The sequence below is a fragment of the Sitophilus oryzae genome, unplaced genomic scaffold, assembly GCF_002938485.1.
Source record: "Sitophilus oryzae breed Bouriz unplaced genomic scaffold, Soryzae_2.0 scaffold_119_pilon_pilon, whole genome shotgun sequence".
In the NCBI taxonomy this organism is placed as follows: Eukaryota; Metazoa; Arthropoda; class Insecta; order Coleoptera; family Curculionidae; genus Sitophilus; species Sitophilus oryzae.
Window position 1 is genome coordinate 1435556 of NW_022145837.1, and position 23920 is coordinate 1459475.

Below are 23920 nucleotides of genomic sequence, written 5' to 3' on the forward strand. Positions count from 1 at the left end.
AAAGCAAACTACCCTTTATTTTGAACAAGGAATCACCCCCTCAAGTTTTTCGCATTTGTTTTGAAACACCCTGTATGTAGAGAAAATGTAATATCGTAGTTTTTTCTCCTATTAAAAAGGGATTATCCCAATTCTGATGTCATTTGTAACGAATGCACTACAAATCTTAGTATTAATGACAAAAGCAAGAGAGTATACAAGCACTCTCTTAATAGACAAACTTTACATAAACTAACTTAAGATATAGTTCGTCTAGGAAGAATATAAATAAAAAAAAATTATGGTTATGTCACCGTGACTTTGTATATCCCATTAAGACCATTAAACGTCGATTAGTGAAGTAAATACGATTTTAAAAACACCGTAAAACGGGCGTTTGCCAAACAAAACAACCGGGCCTGATGCCTGATAATGGTTGCTAATTGCCCGTACGATACGTACCTCTGGTAAGCGAAATGTAAGGCGAACCATGAACAAGAAAACGACTTATTAAATTGCGATTAAACCAACGAGGTATAGAATGGGATCATTAACACGTCCAGAACAGGTAGAGAACGGGCCTAATGTTGTTTATTTGGTTCCTTAGTGAAAAATTAGTCGGTAAATTAGTTGGGTAGAAAATTACAGAAATCTACTTTAAACAATTAAGAGTCAATTTCACTAGTACGAAAAAGTAGCAAAATAAGCGTTGGGCATTTAACGGTTTATGTAAAACTGGTTAGGCATTTTTACACAAATAAAGAAGGAAATTAAAGATAAAGGATTATACTATATCCGTATTGTAGCACATTTTTAGACAACTTATTTATTTTTAAGATTTTGATGGTCAAACATCAACAAAATATACCTTACCTTTGGAGTAAATTTTCTCGAAAATGAAGACATAATTTAAAATTCCGTTACAATACGGAAATAGATTGAAATTTTGTGATTACAGTGATATATAATTTATATATGGCAACGTCGCAAGTCAAGTGTTAATGTGAATTAGAATTTTATCCGTTAAATATATTCAAAAAGTGGAGTTATCTATGAAATAAATTAGAAAATTCAAATTACAAGTTATAAAGTATATTAAGATAGAACGAGTGAGTGAAAATCAGTTGATTCAGACTTCACAAGAAGTAGTTTTTGAATATCTCTAAAATACTATCACATAGAAGAATTTAAAGAATTTGCAATATTTAGCAAGCAATCTTACAAGCCATCCCAACGGTGTTGTCAAGTGTCTCAAAATTTACTGCTGTTTATCGATAAAATGACCCAAGAAATTAAATTAGGGGATTTATACACGCTCTTGAATAATATTAACGAAAATGTTTGCAGTAAGATTGATAACATCAAGACAGACCTAGATAATCTCAGCTCTAAAGTTGACAAGCAGCTTTTTTTCCTTCAAAGTAAAATTGAAGTATTAGAAACAGAAAATAAGGAATTAAAACATCAAGTATATCTTACACAAAAACTTTTAAAGAAAAACAATTTGATAATATATGGAATGCCAGAGAGAAATAGTGAACATCTTGTGGAATCCATAATAGATCTTGTAAAAGAAAAACTCGATATAAATTTGAAGATAGAAGATTTATCGGAGTGTTTCAGACTTGGAAAAAATATAACCAAAGATCGACCTATCCTTATAAGCTTAGTGTCTTGTTTAAAAAGGACGGAACTCCTTAAAAATAAGGGAAAACTCAGAGGAACAAATATATTTATAGACGAAGATTTAGTAGCAGAAGACAGAGTGAACAAAAAGGTTTTAGTCGAAAAATTGAAAGAAGCAAAAGCTCAAAACAGAAACGCTAAGCTAAGGAAATACGTTAGTAATTGATGGTATTAGTTATACTAGTGGCGATTTTAAAGAAAAGTATCATCAAGAAGCATCCGGATCCAGAACGTTGTCATTTCTCCAAGAAATGAATCCACACAATTATCCACAATCGCAGACTGAGGTAGAAAAACTGCAAACTCAAAAAACTGGAAAATTACTAAATCATAATAATATTGGAAATAGCGAAGATCTACCAAGAGAAGATATACCGGGTTCCGAAAGAAAACGTAAGGTGCAAGACATATCTATTATATTTCCTGAAACGAACGTGAAACGAGCACCTCCGTATCGGACGCGAGCGAATTCCAAAAAATCTTAATAAATTATTTTTTTGTGAAACCGTTGTAAAAAGATTAGGATATTTTTAACTATAGATTAAGATTAATATGTTTTTATTATGTATATTTTTTTTTGTTGATAATTATTCTGTGAATTATTTTTTTGAGTATTATAGAAATGTTAATAAAGATAGCAATAGCAAGTTATAGAAAAATAAGAAAAAATAAGTAGTGGTCAGAATTATATTATGGAAACGATTAACATATTGTATTTTAGTTATATTTTTAGGGTGTATGTATGAATGTAATCTGAATTTGTATTTGTTGATCGCATAGAAACCCTCACACAAAAAACTTTTAGTTTTTTCAGAGGTAAATTCATGTTTATTGTATATTTATTGATACATTGTAATTTATTGAGTATATAAAATAAATAAACATCATATTATTATTATATTATATTATTATTATATGGTTTTGTAACAAATCGCTCGCTATTTTATGGCAAATGCTGAAGCTCTGCAAACCTTAATCAAGCCTTAATCGAAGCACGTGTGTTAATATATATTTATACTAAAGGTTAGTTTTGGGTCGAGATTTCCGTATGTAAGAAGAGTACAATGCGTTTATAATGTACTAAACAAAGAGAAGACAGTAAACACGTTGCCAAACGTATGAAATAAACCGAGAAACTGTTCACATCGCTAAGAGACGTGGAAGGGGATATAGCAGATTTGTCGCAGTTGACCGGTCGACCCAATCAATACCTCTGTCAGTACTTAAAGTTCTGAAAAGGAGAGGTGTACGTCATGCGTCCAGCTTCACGATTTAATTACGTCTCGTGATACTTAATTCGTTTATTTATTAACGATTCGTTGTAATTTTCCCTTTAGCTTGAATTTTTTTAAGTGCAAGCTAGAAACACTTGCATTTTTGTAAAAATAAGTGGAATTGAGTGGGTGTTCGATAGTGGTCGCGCTATTAGCACTCTGAATTCAAAAATCGATATCTCGAAATCTATTAGAAATAATAGATTGTAGTTTTTTCAAGAACTTTGTGAATATTTCTGCTGAATTTTCTTTGTAGACAGTATGTGAAAATCTTTATCAATAAAAAAATTACACGATTGCTGAAAATTGCTATGCTCTAAAAGTAAATGGATGAATTGTTTAGAATTTTTGAATGGAAAAAACAACCTTAACGAAGATATTCGTTTACACGGTTGGCAAATTGAAATTAAGGCTTTGTATTGTACAAAGCTTCTTATTTGTGAAATAAATATCTGTTAATATTTACTTGTGCTAAGCTGCTCTTTGCAATTAATGATTCGAAGAAAAATAGTAGAGTAAAAGTACTTTTCGAAAGTACAATGACATTCAAATATAAACTTCTTTGAATGTTTGAAAAAACAAAACTTATTATTGGATTGTTCTGTAATGTATTTTTAATCAAGGCCTTCGCATCTTGAAGAATTCGTTACTTTTGGGGATTAGTTTCTTTTAATAATTCCGTTCTCTAAAGTTCCTAGACTGCAGAAAAGACCGCAAGAAAATGAAATTTCTTGTAAAAACTATTATCTTGGAAACCATTATGTTTTTTTCTTTATTCTGTAGGACATTAAGAGTCGAATGCTAAATTTACCGTTATTGCAGTCAAACAAATGAATTTTTAAAAGAGGTTCAACCAGACGAACATTAAGGAGATTTTTTGTCAAAACTCTTCTGTCAAAACTTTCTTATGTAAACATATTCTAAAATATCCGATCTTGAAAATAAAAAAAATTTCAATATCTAAAGTGGTTCTTGAGTTATGGCCTGTTATGTGTTAAAAAGTTAAGTTTTTAAATTATCGCGATTACTGACGTTTTCTCGTTATAAAAAAATGACACCTTAACGATATCCTTATAATTCCATTTGAGATGCTCAGAAACATGCCTAGTGATTTTATCTAGTCATCTCTTGAAAAAAAAGTCTTTTAAAAATAAGCGGTTTGCGATCGTGATTTTACTTTACTTGATAGGGAAAGACGTATCGGCAACGCCGCAAAAGCACACCGTCGCGCGTCGCGTCGATCAGTCGCATCTCACTCCGACTTAATAAGATCCCTATGCGATTTACTTCCACACATGTAAATGCCGACCCAAAAGTAACAGTTGCTAGCACGGTATACGTGCGTTAATATATATTTATGTTTATGATATATATTTCCTTCGGCCACACACCCGCTTTACTCGACTGTCTCTAAATTGTTTATTTTTATAAGGTGATTCCAGTAGCAGTTAACACACTATTATGCCACAGATTAACACAGGTATTATTTAAATTGGGCATACATTTTTTACAAAAAAAACGAAGTCTGACAACGCCCTAGCCCTATTAAAGGTCCGAGGTGACGGCGACGTTTATCAGCAAGATCAAATTAGTGCCACATCTGTAAGTTAATCTGTGCTCTGTGCTTATGCTAAATATTATTCTAGTGGTTGAAAAATGATGGCGCGCAGTTCAAATTTCACAAGACAAATTACAACTGACCTTCTGTACGCAAGTAACAATGGTTTAGATAAATAAATAAATGCCTTTATTGTCAAAAAATTTACAATTTGTAGACAAAGGTAAAGTAAACAAACAAAGAAACAAAAGAGAATACAAAACATAATACAAATTACATTATCAGTCTTATTGTTTAAAATAAACATTTATAAATGTTTACAATGTCAAAGAATAAAAAAATAAAAATAAGTTTCAAAAATATTTAGTAAGTTTATAGTAAATATCAATAACCTCTAAATAAATGTATTTCGATGTCATTGGTAAATATAGTAATAGCAAACGTTAGACCAGTGTTTACAAGATCAAATTCGATTATCAAAACATAAGTCATTTACGGCGTAGAAAGCCTTGTCTAGTAAATAAGATTTTAATGCTTTGCGAAATGAAGAAAATGATGTTATGGATTTGATTTCAAATGGCAGGTGATTGTGCATTTTTTCGAGTTGTATAATATTGAACTTTTAACTAACTCTGAGCGTGGGGTAGGTAGATAAAGATCTTGCTCCGCGTTCCTGAGTGGATAAGTGTGAGATGGCCTTTCTTGAGAAGCTGATACATGCTTACGTATTAGGCAAACGGATTCAAATATAAATAAGGAAGGAAGAGTCAATATTTTTATTTTTTTAAAAAATGGAGTGGCTAAATCAAAGCAAAAGTAAAAGAACAGATGATTTTACAGAAAATGACATGGATTTGTTGGTACCGACAGTTGGTGACTGTTATAAAGCAAATTGTGTTTTTGAAATAAATCCAATGCATTTAAATTCAAAGACATCTCACCAATCGAGGAGGAGGGTTAAAAATTACCCCCCCCCCTTAAAAAACACCTTTTATAATCATAGGTAGTACCTATACTACTTCATTTCAAACATACCCCTCTAGTTAAATTACGGTTCAGTATGTCTGGTACAATTAGGTACCAGGCGAGCTGTTGGGCATGGCAGGGCAGTACCTCGACGCACATCTTTATGTAGATGAGGCATGCGGGCCGACTGCATTCTTTTTATGCAAAACGGGACCGCGAGAGGTACCTTATATACCTGGCGCGCCGTAGAGGCTACAAATAGCCCCGGTACAAATTGGGGCTCGATTGTTAACCGGTGTGTTTACGACTTATCACGAAATTCGATGAATATAACAGGGGGAACAAGTCTATATTGGTTTGATTCTAGATTTTTTGTTTTTTTTAGGTTAGGTTCAGAGTAACAATGAATCATTGCTTATGGGCCACAAAAAGAAGTTGAAAACTCTGTTTTGATGTACTGATTTTGCCACATAGTCAAAAGCTTCCAATTTGTCCAAAGGCCTCCCCAATTTGTAGTCAAAAAATGAGACTGTTTTAACGTGTGTTTTGTGTCTTTTAAAGTCAAGTGGAGGGAAAATCGAGGGAAAATTAACCGTAACACTTTATGGTTAATACTCGCTGCCCAGGCTCTTATACACCAATAAAGTTACCATCAATAAAGTTTATATACCATCTCGTCGTAGATAAGTGCATCTCGTATATGGTACAAAGATAGTACTAAACATACACTAAAAACTGGAGTAGCTGTAAAATATCGACATCACACGATAGGTAAATAATGGATTTTAGCATTGCAGAAAGATAATGTCAAACGGTACTGGTTTAAAAAAATTAAGATTAAAGTTAATTAATCAACCTCTAAGGTATAAAATTTGGCAATTATTATTAATAAAATAGTTTGTTTTATTTATTCCTGTGGAATATTACAAATTTGTATTTGTACATAAGTTATATTGATAAATATAATAATAAATGCGAGAATTTTCTTGAAGCTTGAAAGTAAGAAATAGTGCTTTTTTATATTTTTTAATAATGTAGTGTTTTGTTCTTGTTTCTTTTGTATTAACCTTTGAATAAGCAGACTAAGGAAGGAGCATATCAAAAATCTTAGGTACACCGCGATGGGCCTCAAATATGGCCGACTTAAATTCCGGTATATCAGTGTCGTTCTAATTTTATTTAAAAAATGTAAAACTATGATGACCCCACGTCTACCCTACGACGTGGGGTAGACTCAATAATTTGTTGTTTTATTTTACGTTGTGAATAAATGTTGGTAGTTATTAAAATTGTTATAAAAATATATAATTCTAATAAAAATAGATAAATTATAATAAGTATTTATTAACACAAACATCCGATACGCTACTGAAGCAGGTAAGTCAAATTAACGTATCTAAATTCTTTGACATCTAATCGTTAAGTAATTAATAAAAGCTAAAATGCAAGAAAAATATATAATTTAGTTAATTTAATTTAAAGAATGCATCCATTTTTCTCAAAGAGACCTGGTTCAAATTAAAAAGTAGAAAAAAGACTCACATGTGAACGTGTATTTGGATTAATTTTAATTGTATTTGTCTGATGATGCTCGTATATGAGCGAAACACGTGTATAGTCTATAAAATGAATAACTTTGAATTTTGACCGTTATTTTTTACCAACACGGCAAATATAAAATCCCTCTATCAAAAAAGTTACTGATATTCTTTAAATTGAGTGCCTGAACGAATCAGATAGGTAACTCTGAAACACGTGAAATAGAAAAGGAAAATGATAAAACAAGTGACAGTTCTTCCTCTTCTTGCAAAAATCAACAGGAAATGGCATAATTGTCAAAAGTAAAATGTCATCAGCTTTTGACATTTCTAAATATCAGACCAATGCCGTCTCTAATAGAACAGCCTCGGAGCGAGATTTATTACGTCACGCTAATTAGATACGGATTAATAAATATGTTGTAGAATACATGGAAAACATAATTATTCCTTGTATTTTTGGTTTGTATTTTAAAAATGATATAGTTTACATGAAATATACATAATATACAGTTAATAAATATAATATATATATATATATACCTATTTATAGTAATAAATACTTTGGCAAATAAACTATGAACCATACAAATGCAGCAAATGTTTTACAATATACAAATAATGAATAGGTACATAAGATAATGGGTAAAATGTAAAATATATTTTAAATTTTGGGGTTTGAAAATCGATCTAATTTAACAAAAAATATTCAATATATACTAATAGTGATGTATTATTATTTGCATTCACAAAATTTATATTTGCAAATAATACAATATCATAGAAAAAAATGCGTCAGCGATGGCTATGAAATAAAGATAGCTGTCATTTTACGGTGTAAAATTATTCTAAAATTTTTTTATTTTCTTGGGATTTAGGTTCGGGAAAAACGCTGATTAAGTTTTCATTTGGGTTTTCATTATTTTTTTTTGGTTAAAAAAAACGTTTCGGCTAACATTATAGCCTTCATCAGTGTTGTGTCATATAAAAAAAATAGTGTCGAATATAATTCAAAAAATTGCATATAAAATATTCACACCACACACCACATAATGTTTACTGCAATTAATAAACTAATATACACTTGTCAAAAGATGACCACATATTTTTTAAAATTATTATTCTTAACACTAAAACTATCTACATTGACTATGCAGTACGACTTCAGTCATAGTCAAATATAAGGAATAATTATGTTAGCGTGACGTCATAAATCTAAAAATAACTGGACTACATTTTTTTAGTTTTATACATTTTTTTTTTCACAATATTTTCAAGTAATCGCTTGTCAGTCAAATTTTAAATATATTAATTTCCTGCTATGCGTTCTAGTTGTACCAACTTATTTCTTTGTATAATATAACGTTAACCATTTAGTCGCACGGCGAGGTTGTCACATATGCTTTAGTATACAAATGAATGAATGATTTTATTCGAATGAAACCATTCGATAGTTGAAATCATTCATTCAGTAACCATTCGATAGTCTAATTCATTCGATAGTTCCCATCGCTAATCTAAACATGTGAGGGAGGCTACACTATAATTGGGAATGGTTGAATAAGCTAAAAATGATAATAATAAGGACATTTTCTAGAATATTTTGTAAAAAACAATAATATACCCATATAAACTAAAACAACATTAATACTAGCCATCAGAATACTCCTAATAAAACAAACTACAGCCATCTGAAACTCCCCTTTGTGTATAATTCTCTCTATTCCCCTAAGGGGGCACGAAATCAAAAGCCATTTACAGTCCGGCCAATGAAGTAACGTTTTAATATTGCTAATCCCACAGCGCTCGAACGCGACGCACCGTTTCATTGTACGTGCGAGTGTGAAGGGTCCCTAACAAGATTATGATTGACTTTCAAATTAATTTAATAATGGGGCTCGACAATGGCCCTAATCTAGTTCTACCCGACGCCCCACGAAACCGGGAGGCACAATAATAATGCCAGAATCGAATCGCTGAAGCGTAAACGTAAAAAAGAGCACAGGAAATTTTTTTTTTGGTTTGGGCTTTTGAACGGCCGATTTCTGTCATTTTTTTATTGTTATGTCGAATGCGTTTGTTAAGTTTTGATGGAAAGGACATATGGTAGTGAGGGTATATTGATATACAGTGTAGAAGATGATTTGGGATAAATATGACTTTGTCCCAATGAAGTCCCACGAAAAACATAAAATGTAAAAAATGACTGGCAACGCGGTTCTTCCTCTACAAAATGAAGTGAGATCTCATGTAAATCCAAGTGAGTTCTTTTAGTTATTTTCTATGTGAAAGCACCTAAGTATAGAGTTGCCAACTTTCAAACTAAAAAATAGAGGACGGGAGGTTAAAAAGTGCCACATGCACAACATTCTTTTAAAAACTTGCTCAAATGTTATCAAGAATTTACCCAAAAGAAATGTAAATGTTATGCGGTTATTGGGTCCTTTTTTACTTTCTTAAAAAGATTTATACTCAAAACTTGTTAAAGTAGAAGAAACGATTTTCCACCAAACTTTATTTCAAAACATATAAGTAAACATAAAAAGCTAAACATATTTTTCGCTTCCAGAAGACAGAAAATGGTATTTTATACGATAATGCAATTTTATCGTCTTGTATAAAACAGTATTCTTTTCCATAGCGAGTTACGTTTTAAAAAATATTCATAAATTATTATTTCAAGAAATTTATTACGTGTAGAAAAAATATTGTGCTGGGTTGGCGTTGGTTTCTATGTAATTTGACAAATAAATAAAGCTGTCTTTTTAGTGGTCAGTTTCAGAAAACATCCCCCTTTAGAACTTTTTCTCTAATGGTCATAAGCGTGAGTAAAAGCCCAACCGCCCGAACAAACACTAGAGGCGCCACCGGTCATCAAATGGTCTAAAAATTGCGAAAATTTAATCATCTAATTTTGACACAAGGGGTCGGGCTTAACTTGTTTAATTTTAATTCAATATTCATTGTTTTCAAACTATATTATTAGATTTTGTTGTATTTTGTGAATGTATAAATGTTTTCTTAGTACAAATAAGTTGCATTATATTTAATTTAAATTATATCAAAGAATATACCTAGCTAGAAATAGAATGGACTCTGCCATACTGAAAAATAGTCCTACAGAAGTGGCGCCATCTATTGAGTAGGGCTTGTTTTAAATGGATCGAAGCGCGGGCTTTTTAAATGAGCGTATTTATTGAATTTTACTCTAAAATAATTAAATTTGATTATTAAATCTTATTTTTTAGACACATTCAACAATACTAATAACAAGTATCGTTGTGATGTGTAAAAAATAAGATTTAACAGTATAATTTATACAATTATTAAATAAAATTAAAGCCAAACATGTGAAATATTATTTATTATTTAAAGTTCTTATTTATAAGTCAAATATTTAAACATCGTTTATTATAATAAAACAAGACCAACGTAATACGCCCAAAGTTTTGTAAATGGAGTAAATATAAATAGGTACTTAAATGATGGCAAATATAAAAGATTTACATTATATTTTTAGGGCCACAAACAAAAGGAATTGTCTAATTAAAACACATATAACAAATTATAGTTTGAAAAACGTTTTGATAATCATTTATTTGATAATATTATGATTGGCGCTATGACAACGACAATATATTTTGAGAATTTGACAATAATATGGCAATGGCCGTTGGAAACTATGGAAACTACAAAAAAATTCTGATTTAACGCCATCTGGCAATAACTAGAAGCAATTTCTTAACCTAAAAATTAATTGCACTACCACCTAGTGGCTAGGGCTGGAACTATTTTATATGAGATTTCCGGGGAAACGGTGGAACCGCTTTTGCTATTTCACTTTCCCGCCTCTGAATTATATTACATACATATTTAAATTTCAAATATTATGACATAAATGTCAGTTGCCGTCTAAAACATGTCTAAAATGTCATCTTGATAACAAAAAGTTAGTTCTATGAGTTAGTTATTGTCAGAAATAATTAAAATTCTATTAAAAGATTAAAATTTACAAGTTATAATTAGATATTTTATATTATTTCAAAAACAATAAAACAAAAACATAATGGTACAGCGTAATGTTGATATGCAGGTCCATAACAAAAAGTGCCGTGAGTTTTCAATAATAAAGCACTAAATAGGTAAATTTCTGAAATGACAACTTCATTTGACAGTTATCTTTTGCCTTGACTGGTGCTCATAAGTAAATACAGGGCCATAAGAAAGGAGAAATATTTAAAAAGAAATCTGCGATAACTCGTAAACGAGCTAATCAAAAATATCTAAAGTTATTCTTTTGAATGTGGGTTTTAGTGCTCTTCAATAAACCTAAATAGAATTATTCGCTAAATTAGGGAAGCCAATAATTGACCCCATTAAAATTTACATGGGATTTCCTATGTCCCGTCCGACGATGCAACACCCGGTATAGGAACACGTATAATCAAAAAATAAAATTCAACACTTTTTATAATTATAGAAGCTTCTTCTCATCGAGCGAAAACAATAAATAGTTTGAAATATTCAAAATTCGCGCGGTTCGGACGTACGGGACGTAATAACCGTTAATTACGGCACATTTTGAACGGTTTTAAGCCTGTTTCACACCTACGCCGCGTCGCGAACAAGTGTTAACAATCCGAAAACGACCGGACGATTCCGGGAAAGTGCCGGTTCGCGCCGTAATTTGCCCGATTTAAATGCAGCACAGCGTGTGTGTGTATCGGTTGTGCTGCAAAAATCGGTCTAAGGCCGGTTTCACACCGAGGCGACGATTACAGAATCGTTTCGACCGCTGGAATGAGTTAAAATGATAATATATATGGCGTGGTGCTTATTTGATGTGAAACGTTTATGTAGAAATGAGATTATAGTCTAGTATCACTATAAAACATGTACAGGGTGGCTCGAATTCGAGGCTCATCATTGGGATTTGAAAAAAAAAATCGGAATTTTCAATTTTGTTTTCTATATTGTTTCCTGGCTTTATTTGTTAAGATAACTTGAAAATAAAAACCCATTTTCATGCCCACTTTTTTTGCTCTATAACTCTGTGTAACTAAATATTGACTCTGACATTTCGGCTTTTGGCGACCATCATCAACTTAATTTTTTTAAATACGGACCTGATTTTTTTTTCAATGTAATTAAATCCTTTCATCACTCTTAAAACACTATATATATAGTCACTTCGATATTTGCCGACGTTTCGTACAGAAAATTCCATCACCAGAATGTTTTATGCAAAAAAAAAGCAATACGGCATTTTATTGAGCATCAAATTGCGCAACTTTGCCTCCATTTAACCGATCCTGTATCTCTTACGGTTTCCGAAATCCCAATGATGAGCGTCGAATTCGAGCCACCCTGTACAAAAATTTAGAATACAGGGTTGTTCAGCACATACGACACGGAGTATTGTAGCTTAACGATTAGATTTTACAAATTGTAAGTATTGGCTTCATTGAAGAACTATTAGAGCTACAAATTAAAAATAATTTTACAAGATACAGGGTGTCCCAAATAAGTAAAAAATATTATAGTTGTATTTTTTTAAATAAAACACCCTGTATATTATTCTATTTTTCGATCCTACGATTGAAATAAAGGTAAATTTGATTAAGGTTTATCACACTTAAACCTTACCGTTTGTGAAATATTTTCAATTTTGTAAAATTGCAGTAAAAAATTTAAGGCTTCATTTCTCCAAGGGTATCAAAATTTTTAATACTAAATATTTATCGAAGATTATTTATTGATCAGATATTGTGTTGCAATAATAAAAAGTGTACTATATTATACAGAGTGTCAAAAAAATTATAGCTTTAATAATTACTAGCTTTAAACGGCCTTTAATTTAAATGGAATATCCTGTATATTTTACATGAATCAGATGCACAATTTAGTTGTCTATCAAATTGCATTAACCGTTTTTTACCTATCTCTTCAAGTTTTCGTAGAAAATGCATTTTTTTATAATTTAGACCTCATTTATCCTATACCCATGGAATATTGACATTTTAGGTTTTTTTAAAGCAACATATGTACAAAATGTACAGGTAAAAATAATAATACTGCAAACCCATTTGTTTACAAAAATAAAACTATTTAAATCTTTGTAAAAGAGTAGGTATACCAATTAAATATACCACCATTATTTCCGTCAAAAAATAATTTCATTATTAGTATTTTAGTAAAGCACGCTTTTAGATGTTTCAAAAAACTTTTAATAAGAGTAACTTTAACTCTACATATATGTTTCGGCTTGTTAGGCCTTTTTCAAGAGTTTTTTAAGAACTAATCGTCTAACTACACTGTAACTATATATATATATATATATATATATATATATATATATATATATATATATATATATATATATATATATATATATATATATATATATATATATATATATATATATATATATATTTGCTATGGAGGGTGGAGTTCAGAGAGTTTACAATAGGGGTAATAAAAAATGTGTTTAGAAATCGCCTTATTGGTCGTTAACATTACCTTTTTCGTTTCTAACAGATTTTAGTATTTCTAACTGTTCAATGTAATTTAAGCGTTTACCTTTTGTTTCTCTGTGTAGTAACTTAATTGAGTTTTCATTAATTTTGTGATTATTTACTATTCAATGAGTTGCAAGACCAGAACTATGCTGGAGATTATTATATTAAACTAGACTTTACATGTTCTTTAATCCTTATATCTAAATTTCTACCTGTTTGGCCTATGTACACGGCATCACAATCATTGCAATCCACCCTATATACCCGACTTATTAGTATATAGGGTGGATTACCAATGATTGTTGATGCCGTGAACATAGGCAAACAAACGAAATTTAGGGTATGATAAGAACATGTAAAGTCTATTAATAATCTCCAGCATAGTTCTGGTCTCTTACAACTCATTGTATAGTAAATAATCACAAAAATTAACAAAAAACTCAATTAGGGATACCACAGAGAAAGAAAAAGGTAGACATAAATTACATTGAACAGTAGGAAATTGCTAAAATCTGTTAGAAACGAAAATAATGTTAACGATTCAACAAGGATTTCTAAACACATTTTTATTACCCCTATTGTAAACTCTCTGAACCCATATAAATATATATATGGTTACAGTGTAGTTAGACGATTAGTTCTTAAAAAACTCTTGAAAAAGGCCTAACAAGCCGAAAATTATGTAGAGTTAAAGTTACTCTTATTAAAAGTTTTTTGAAACATCTAAAAGCGTGCTTTATTAAAATACTAATATTTCAACGATGTTTCACAAGGAACCAACCACAGCTTCAGTATAATTTAATTATTACTTAATTGTTTTAATTATGCTTTTATTTTTTTTAGTTTTGCCCTTATAAGTTTCTGAATAAAAATTAATTGTATTAGAACGTTCTCAGTGCCAAATCCCCAATTTTACATAAAAGATTCACTTTTATCCCGTCTCATCATCAACTTATGCAAATAATAACGCAGTAATTACGTTAATTCGGCCCAATAAAACGTTCTACACGGAGAAAGAGCGCTAAAACGAACAAAAACAACCGAAAACACGATCGAAATAATGATTTAAAATTATAATAATTAGGTCCGAACGCCTGTGAGCCGGGCTCACAACACGAGGATAAGCATCGGGACCCGACCGGGCCTATCATGGTCGTAATTATTTACACATTAGCAGGGGCCCCGCTATAATTATATCTATGGCAAAAGAGTGGATCGGACCTCGTTATTAGCCTTAACTTTTCAAAATTAATACTTTAATGGGGTAATCGTTCGGGCGCGGGTCCCCCTGCGCCCCCCTGTAGTCTTAGGGGGCTTAAACTGGGCCTAATTGGGCCTGGCCGGGCCCCATTAAGCGCCGGCCAGGTCGAGACATGCAAAACGCTCAAGACGAACGAGATAATTGGTGTGGTGTGCAAGTACAGGGACGGACACCATGTGGGTTTTTAAGCTCTATGATAATAATCTAACAAGTCTTAATAACATTTATTTATTTATTTATTTCATTTCATAAACGCCATAGAGGCATTCAATAAAAAATACAATTTGAATAGATAATAGATAATACAAAAATAATATAAAATACAGAAATGATAGATTCTATAAACTAAAAAAAATTAAGAAATAACAAAGATCAAGCACAGTCTACAATATATTTAAGGAATTACAAAAATAATCCAAGTCGTACCCATTCTTCACCCATTAGAATTTAGAATTTAGAATGAGTGGGAGGGGGGTTAATCGCTTCGACCTTACAGATCCATTGTGTCCCCCTTTCTTGAATCATAACTCATCATACAGTCCCAGGGCTTTGACAAAAGCCAGTATCTGGGACGGTTTTATAGAGGGTAGTTCTCCATCTCCAATATCAGTCGTACCAAAATTCATGGCACGAATGGTTGTCGTCTCGGCGCACTCAGTGATGAGGTGTAGTGGTGTTTCACCATCTTCCCCACAGAATCTGCATTCGCCGTTTCTTCTTAGTTTCAATCTACTGAGGTGTCCATTGAGGAGACAGTGTCCTGTTAAAAACCCCGTGACAATCCGAAGATTGTTCTTACTCAGACCCAGGAAGATCTGTGATTTTTCTTGATCATAAGCCCTCAGAAACTTCTTCGAGTGTCCTAGACCATTGCAAGATTTCCATTCTAGGTTGCGGATGGAATCTTCCAAGTTCTTGTGTTCCGCCTTGAGTTGGTTACCACTTGGAAAGCAGAACGGTTCTGGTCCAGTTAGTGGAGTGTTCGCTCCTTTTCTAGCTAGATTATTTGCTTTTTCATTGCCTTCTATCCCTTGGTGAGCAGGCACCCAGTGTAGGAGGACTTTGTTTTCTTTGCCTAATTTATTCAGCTTCTTCATTCTTTGACCAATTTCGAATTGATTGATACTGAGTTGATCGCCTTTACCGCTGCTTGACTATCAGATAAGATGGCTATTTCTTGTTTCCGATAGTTCCTATCTAAGATAAGTTGTACGCATCTCTCGATAGCGTAGATTTCTGCCTGTAGGATACTAGGGTAAGTGCCCATTGGTTCGGAGTATTTAGCTTTCGGCCCAAACACTCCGATCCCTATTCCCGTATTGGTTTTGGAAGCATCAGTATACCAAGTTATGGTATGGTCTTTTAACTGCTGGGCAAGCGTTTCGCTCTTCCAATCCTTTTTATTGCTCAATACTACATTGAGATGTTTGTCAAAGTTGTACGTTCTTGGCATATCGTCCACTGGGAGTTGCAGGAGTGGTATTTCCTTTTTGAGGGTGTTCCAAGCCCCTGATCTGACAATTCTCCCAGTACTAATTCCGTTAGTGACCATTCTAATCATTGTCGCATTAGCATATCTACCAATGACAATGTGCAGTGGTGTTAGATCTATTCTTCACCCATACAATTCACTTCTGGAAATTCTATTTGCAGGGCAATTTTGTGCATAAAAAGTTGAATATGTTCTTAAGTGCAGCAACGATTGCGACCTCAAATGTCTTGGAGCAATATGAACGTCGAGATTTGCCAAACAATTTGGTGAATCGCGCGATACGATTCGATATTAGTTTGTAGAAAAAACATACAGCCAGATAATCCCATCTAAGCTCCAACTTTTGGAAGTTTAGATACTCTGAAGTCTCAATCATATTCAACAGAATGTTATTCTTAGTAAGGAAGAAATTCATATATTTTAAAAAGTTTTTCTTAGTTTGGAGAAATCTACTTTTATGTGAAACATAATATGGCATCCAGATTATGGAACAGTACTCTAGTCATAATCTTACTAGGCTGTTATTTAATGTTACTGAGGACGGGTATAAAAAATCTTTGGTATTTCTAAAAATAAAACCCAAATTCCTGTTTGCCTTCGATATTAAATTGTCATAATGGCTGTTAAAATTTAATTTGTAGTCAAGCGATATTCCAAGATCATAGAGGTTCACAAAGGCTTACCCAAGAACAGTTAACCTAATAGGACTGCTTATTCAGCCAAAAGTGTCTGCTAGGTGCATGCGAAAACTCCTCGCTTTGTGACGTCATTGTAGTCCTTGTCATGGTTATTAGTCCTTATCCGGCAACCAATAATACACACACGTGCATTATTGGTTGCCGGATGCAAAACGTCCATTATTTAGTTTATTTATTTAAACACCTTATATGTATGCAGTATAGAAAATTAACTGTATTTTGGAAATACGTGCAACATTTAATGCGCATGCGCAAAGTAAGGTCCTCGAGAACGACAAGCCTATTGAACGGTTCATAAGTGCAATAAAAAAAGGTTTGAAAATTGCATGTCGTGATGTTGGAGACATATTTTTTTAATGCTAAAAATAAGCCCTTTCGTTATGGCGTTGATTTATCTACCTACGTAAGAATATATGATCTAGGGATTTAAGGAAATTTATAAAAACCTTTGAATAAGAAGACTAAGGAAGGAGCATAATGCTATCCATGTATTCATGCATGGTGGGCGGAAAAAGTGCTATAAAAGCACTCTAGGGTGGGGATCCTTGACAGTTCTGTTTGACGATTCATTTGACACATTTGAATTTGATTTGAAATTTTGTGGATTTGTCAGTCTTTAAGGAGCTTATTTTATGTTATTTATTATTTATTCTACTACTGATAGTTGTATAAAGGTAGTAAATCTAGATGGAAATTGTTGCAACACTTAAATTAACAGTGACACTATCGCGATTTATCGAAAAAGACTCTAAAATAGTTGGTTGTGTAGCGTGCGGTAGATCTCGGCAAAAATTGAATGAAATAATGGAACAACTTTTCGCTAGTAAGTGACTATATAATATACATACGTGTAGTAAACCGATCATTTATGAAATTCACTTAAATTAACTAAATTATATATTTTTCTTGCATTTTAGCTTTTATTTATTACTTGTCAAAGATTAGATGTCAAAGAATTTAGATACGTTAATTTGACTTTCCTGCTTCAGTAGCGTATCGGATGTTTGTGGTAATAAATACTTATTATAACTTATCTATTTTTATTAGAATTATATATTTTTATAACAATTTTAATAACTACCAACATTTATTCACAACGTAAAATAAAACAACAAATTATTGAGTCTACCCCACGTCTACCCTACATCATAGTTTTACATTTTTTAAATAAAAAATTAGAACGACACTGATAAACCGGAATTTAAGTCGGCCATATTTGAGGCCCATCGCGGTGTACCTAAGATTTTGATATGCTCCTTCCTTAGTCTTCTTATTCAAAGATAAAACAATCAAACCTAACCATAAACTGTCATCAACGTCAAACAACAATCAATAATTAATATATTTAACATAAATACACAGATATCCGTTGACAGAGTCGAAAAAAGGAAATTCAGAATGTTTTCTAATAAAAAGCGCGCGCTCCCAGCGCCATAAACTGTCATCAATGTCAAAACCTAACGACGCCATTCGTCACTCTCATAACCTACAAATCACCGGGAGGTGTGACAGCGACCGAGAAATATTTTTATATAGTAATAATTCAAGGCGAGCCAACAGCGAGCAGCAGAAGAAAGGAGGAATGTCTCCAAAATCTTCAAACTCGCCGAGTAAAAAACAACAGAAGAAAACAAAAGACGACTAGAACGAAACAAAAAATTACGTGTCTATTAAGGTGCATCTGCGATGCGCAGGTAGTTCCCGAAAGACGGAGGAACCAAGGTTATGCAGTCAGAAAATATATAAAGATTAATTTTGATAGGTTTTTGGGGTTTGACGGTTTGATTTGGGAAGAGAGGATGAAATAGAACGATGATTATAGGTTATTTGGTTTGGGTTTTAGGGAAAGAGATATTATTAAAAACTGTAATAACTGGTGTTTGGGAAAGAAGAAACTTTTAAAAGAAATACACACGTTAAATTGGGCAAAACCAAAAATCAAACATTTTCGCTTCACAATTAATCTTAAAAAAATATTTATTTATTTAAAACTGAAATATTTTTATTTAAACAAATTCAACACGTAGGTAATCAATAGTATTTTACATTATTTATATTTTTAATAATAAAATCTGTTAAGCAATAATCATTATGCTAATTTAAACCACAAATTATATATTTTTTCTATTTCACTGTAATAAAATTTAAAATTAACACTTTAACTTATTAATAGATTGATAAAATCTAAATTATTCATCGGTTTGCAATAAATAAAGACCCATTTAAATAATGTTATTGTAAAACAACCACTGCTAGATTAGTATCATTGTTTTTATTCAATGTAATTAAGTTTTATGAGCTATCAAGAAAATGCGTCTCATAAATTCTGAAATTATGAACAACGATTTTTCTTTAATGTGATTTTGCTGTGATAAATATGTTTTAAAGTGACAAAAATTTGTTATAATTAATTAAAAAGAGTGTTTTTTTTTTGTTACAAAAACTAAATTGATGTAGATTTTGAGTAAAATAAATAAAAAAAAACTTTAAAATTATAATTTTTAAAAAGTTTTCAAATAAATAAGAATATTTTGAAGATAAATTTCTTTACGCGCGCTGGGAGTAAAAAATGAAATTTTGTGAGCATATATAGGTTAATTTAGATCATCTTTTAAACATACAGAGAGTTCTACAGGGTGTCCCCAATAAAAGTTACACATCAAAGTTGTGTTTTTTGTAATGGAACATCCTATATATTAATTGATTTTCGAATTTCAAGTAAAAAATAAAGGTGAGTTTCATTATAGAAGCATATGACTAAAATGTAAGGTTTTTGAAATTTTTGTCATTTTCTAAAAATGAAGAACAATTTTTAAATTTCAATAAAATCTACCTAAATTGGAATTTACCCGGCATAGCCTAATGTGTAGTTAAAATAACCATTGTACTTTAGATCAAATTAAAATTTGACCAAGAAAGTTATACAGGGTGAGACAAAATTAATACTGAACATTGGTCGCCTCTAAAAGCAAATTAATCTTTTATTTTAAATAGAACACTCAGTATATTATTCCGGTATTCAATGGAAAATTCATGTCTCTTCAAAATACTATTAAGGTTGCCTACCCCTCAAACAAAGATTTTCCTAGATATTTTCATTTTTATGATTTAGTGTTAGTAAATCTTTATTATTTGATAAAATCTAGGTGGCTATGATATATAATTGACGGTTACTTCAACACCAGCTGCCAAATTAGTTCAATTTTAACAACTACCTAGTTATAAATTTGTGTCAGTTAATTTGTGTCAGTATTATCATATCATATTTAGAGATCCTTCACAAAAGTATCGAAGAAACAATGCAAAATTTGTTCAAAAAGATTATAAACTTAAGAAAATATGTACTTATAACTTGAAGATTATGACATCACTAACAAATGTTTATTATCCAAATACAATATGACCCAAAAAACGGCGTTAGCGATGGCTAGGAAATGAAGATCGCTGTCATTTTATGTGCAAAATTATATGGGGAATGTCATCGATGTTTACTTCCAAGCCAACTAGACGCCGTTTTTTCGCTAGTCCAGCCTAAGGCCTCATTCACAGCCTCGAAATTAGTGAAATAAATTAGTGGTTTCAATAAGTGTGGAAGTTTGTTTCTCTAATTTTAATGTAGGCATTCGGAACGTGAACATTTGTGGTAGTAATTTTCAATTAGTGGAAAAAAATAAACGAATCTTTAACTTTTGACACTAATTATACTTCAGAATTTGCGAGAAATGTCATTTTAGTGTTTGATTGTCATCCGCCAAGAGAAATTGTGGTTAGAACCGAAAAGTTTATTGTTTTTAAGCTACTTCTTTATGAATACAACTGCTTTCAGCAAGCTGTTGCTAGGATATTCTATTAATTTTAATTATTGTATATTTATATTACTAATTTCCCGGTTATAAAGAAGTTAAACTAAGAAAAACAAAGATTCTGTACTCACCTCCGGGAAACCTATGCGGAAATATCCTCCCGTGCCTGGATAACAGCCACGGATACAACGGATAACTATCCCTAGGCGGCGTCGGCGTTGCCATATGTCCCGGCTGTCCCGGGAACCCGTGCTGGCCCTGACTCAAAGCCGCCGCCAGAGCGGCACCCTGGAAATGTGCCGCTAGAGCAAACGGATGCTGCCCTCCGTGATTATGCATCAACTCCGGCTGCAAAAACCCATTTTTACCCACCAAATTCGGATCATATGTTGGATTAGGTCGTATCAGGGTATGCGCGGGTATCCCCGGGACCATAATGGGTGGTTTCCGGTGAAACGGTTGGTGAGTATTGCTTAGGACTTGAAGTTTATTTTGTGCTCCACATCGCTGGAGGGTGAGATCGGTGCTGAACTTCCGAAAATGCACTGGAGAGTGTTGGGGACTCGCACTGGTTTGTCCTCCCACGATAGAGTCAATTGAGAACCCGATTTTGGGTTTGAGGGTACGGAAATCACCGGTGTAGGTGCCAGAGGCATCATGTTTCTCTTAAACAACCCCGTACTCAAAAACAGCGACGCGACGTCATCACTAAACGCACTAACATCACTATAAACCCTAGATCCACGAAAAAGCGTTTTTTAACGCAGATCAACACCTTTCGTACGGTACTCAACGACTAATAAGATTCCCTGCCGCGAACAACGAAAATCCCGACGCTTGAGGGGATAAATCCGTAAAAACAGGCGGAGTCGCCTGGTTCCATAGGTCGATTCAAGCCCCGCCTACCCGAGGGAGTGTCCTGTTCGATATGGCCTACAAGCGCCGCCCCGCGTCGAAAAAAAACCAGTTAGTGCCGTAAACGGCGCGATATTACGCGCAATAAATTTAAAACAAACAGGTTGCGGACAATTTGGCGCGGCGCAATTAGTGCGGGCACGCCCCCATGGGGAGATGCGCGCGCAGGGTGTGACAGGGGGGTGGTAATTGCAGGGGGAGGGAGGCGGAGCTTGTGGCTTGATAATTTAATTCGGATTTGGGTTGTTGCCGGTGATGCTGTACGCGTTGACGTTTGCGAGATCATTGGCGAGGCTAATGGGGAGCTAAGGGGATGGTTAGAGATGCTTAATTTGGGAGAGAGTTTTTTGGTGGTGGGAGGGAGGATTTTAGTTTAATTTAATATCAATATTGGGGGTTAATGGGATAGCTAGGGAGTTTTGTTTAAAAGAGGTTGTAGTGGCACTTTATTGATCAAAAATTTGTGTTTTTAACCCTAGAATACTAACCATATAATGCAACAAAAACCAAATCGATAATCGACAAACCAAATCTTAATAACCTAACCTAATCCTAATATTTTGTTTATTTAAAACAATTATTTATCATAATCTATAAGTCATCAAAACCTAATTTTTACGTATATTTATGAATAGGAGAATACACTTTTAACAGGGTACCTATCAAAAAGTTACTGCAACTACGTTTAAATAATAATAATAATAAGTGATTTTGGTGACGACATTACGCTCATAAAAGGTTTTGATCATTTATATGTCAAAGTAAAGCTATTTTTATTCCGTGCATGATGTTATAAGGATGCTTATCAAAAAGTTGCCGCAATTATGTTTAATTAATAATAATAATAACTGATTTTGGAGACGAAATTATTTTATATTTTATATAGAAAGTGTGGGCATAGAATTTTGAATACCCTGTACAGTTTAAGATTACGATATTTAGTATAGCAAAGTAAAGTAAATAACAACAATAGTAAATTTAAAAAAATAGTAAATTATCAAAACATATTTAATAATATCTTAGGATTATGTAAAGTGGTCAGAAAGAAAGCTAAAAATGCAATAATATACAGGGTGTTCCATTTATAAAAGTCATTCCAATCCACTCACACTTTTTGAGCCAACCTGTAGAAGTTAAAATATTTTCTTGAAATATATCCTAACACATCTTTAGGTTGGCACTTATACAAAATTCCTAAGTTTCTTATTAAAGGAGCTATAGATGCCCGAGGCACTGTTGCAGGGCTCGGGAAAAAATTTGAACCTGGCAACCCCTATTTGCGGCAACTTATTGATAAGCACCATATAAAGCCAGTATTAAGCCGGTCCTACACCATGCTTCCAACGTTCGCTCCAACGTTGGAACCAATATTTGGCAAAATTTTCAACAATAATGCCAAATACACATATATTTGGCAAGTGCGTCTCCCACACGCTGTGGCAAATGTTCGTTTGTCCATCGTTGGAAGGTGTTTGCTACATCGTGTGTGACCAGCTTTACACTATCAAATTTCTTTGCCAAAGATCTTTTTTAAAAGATATTTGGAAAAAATGAAATTTGATAGTGTAATACTTAATACAGTATCTTTTCGAACTTACAAACGGCATCAGTATAAACTAGAATGTTTATTATATACTATATTTTTCATTAAATTTAATTAAATACTCTTTATAGACATTAGGCAAAACTATTAAAAACCCTCAGGCCCATTACAAAACACTTTTAAGCACTCAGTTTTCGCGCGATCATGCACGCATAAAAGTTTTTAATTATTTTATTAAGTGCTAAAAATATAAAAACTGGCCAGTTTAACGATTGGTCGATAATTTTTTCGATATTACATTTTACGAGCAATCAAAAATTTATAACTTTATTAATCGAATTTACTTGTTAAAATCAATTTAAGCCAATCTCATTGTTGGGAAATAATGTCTTACTTAATGTAACTCGAATCAGTTATTAAAACATCACGCTATAAGGCTATTAACCATAAAAATACTTTTAAATAAATGTAAATAAAATCGTTTTATGTATGCGATGGAAATAAAATATGTTCTTGTTATAAGGCACTTGTAATTACATTTAAGCATAAATTTATTGTTATATGCATCGTATTTTTATATCTTTCTTAATACTTAACTGTTTGGAATCAGTAGGAACTATACAGGGTGTCAAAAAAATAGTGTATCTAGCTTTGGTGGATGATTCTACAGATAAAAATAAAACAAAAAG

The 23920-nt window shown here is 32.4% G+C and overlaps 1 pseudogene; it reads right to left on the bottom strand.

Moving 5' to 3' along the window:
• LOC115891852 overlaps window positions 1-21444 on the bottom strand; it is a 45932-nt pseudogene extending 24488 nt beyond the window's left edge.
• Between the last annotated feature and the right edge of the window lie 2476 nt (window positions 21445-23920).